Below are 1381 nucleotides of genomic sequence, written 5' to 3' on the forward strand. Positions count from 1 at the left end.
CAGCTGGGCTGGCACGGGGCAGGGCGGGACAGCCGGGCTCTGGGAGCGGTCACAGCCCAGAGCGTCCGAGGGCAGGGAGAACCCTGCGCCCACCACAGCCAAGAGGGGCTTCGGCACCACAGGTCCCTCCAGGGCAGCCACCGGGCTGAGCCAGGGAGCTGTGGGCCCTGTGGTAGGGAAAACCAGTGTCCTGGTCCTGAGGCCACCAGCATTTCTCCAGCTTGAAAAGATGGTGAGAGTTTGCAGGAAATCAAAGCCATCCCAATGCCTACAGAGCTAACTGCGCCAATTCTGGGCTCCTTTCATTTGAATCCTTTTCCATCCTTTTGCTTCCAAAAGCACTTCTGTTGTCAGTGTCACAGACAAGTCTGGAAAAACAGTCAGTGGTCTGGGACTACCCAGCAACAAAACACATCCAGAAGCAGAAGGAATAAATCAGCAGGGAGAGTGAGCGCGCTGTCTGCTGATGTGGATCAGTGTGGTGTTCCCGTCCTGGGGTAGAAATATGGCACTGAGCTGGAAACCAGCTGGGAAGCAGCTTTGGTCTCTCTCCCTGTTCCAGCATGTGCAAGGGAATTTCTTTTTCTCGGGGTTTTTTGTTTGTTTTGGTTTTGGTGTTTTGTTTTGGTTTGTTTTCCTCACATTATCACAAGTGCAGCCTCGATGAGCAGGAAATCTACAAAACTCCTTGTCATGCAGGGACAATGAGGGTACTACAGCTTGGCCAAACGCACATCTCTGGGCTGATGCACAAATTCCAGACCCATTTCTGGAAGCGTTTTGAAGTTCAGTTTTGAGAAAGAGGCAAGATGCTCCAAGCGTAATAGATCTTTCAAAATAGGTGGCAGAGGAGTGTTAAAATGAAGCTCATAGCAGTTCAGCTAACAAAGGCCAAGGCTCCCATGGCCAGCAGTCCACCAGCCGTCCCTACACCCGGGCTGCCCCGTGCCACTGCCACTCCCCTGGGGGCTCCCAGAGCCCTGGGTCCCCGTGCTGCACAGACCCGTCCTCCCTGCTCTGCCGGTCTGGACAGAGCCAGAGGGGGAGTTTCTCCTTGCAGAGCCCAGAGCAATCCCCATCGCAGCGTCCCCGCAGCCCGGTGGGCAGGGGCTCACAGGTGCCAGCAGCGCTGCCAACAGCACCTGGGAAAAGTGACAGGGGAACAAACGGGCAGAACCAGCCGGTTTCTGCCTGGGAGAAATCATGCAACAATTTTCAGCTCCGCACAAACATTTGCAGCCAAGTTATAAACTCCTGGAAAATGCTGACAGACCCTTTGCTCCAGCAGCGCGAGCAGGTGCCCCGTAATGAATGTGCTGAATGACCTCCCCGGCAAAGTTGTCGAGGCAAAAAGCACCGCGGTCATTCGACAAACAATTAG

The sequence above is a fragment of the Corvus brachyrhynchos genome, unplaced genomic scaffold, assembly GCF_000691975.1.
Source record: "Corvus brachyrhynchos isolate BGI_N302 unplaced genomic scaffold, ASM69197v1 scaffold59, whole genome shotgun sequence".
In the NCBI taxonomy this organism is placed as follows: Eukaryota; Metazoa; Chordata; class Aves; order Passeriformes; family Corvidae; genus Corvus; species Corvus brachyrhynchos.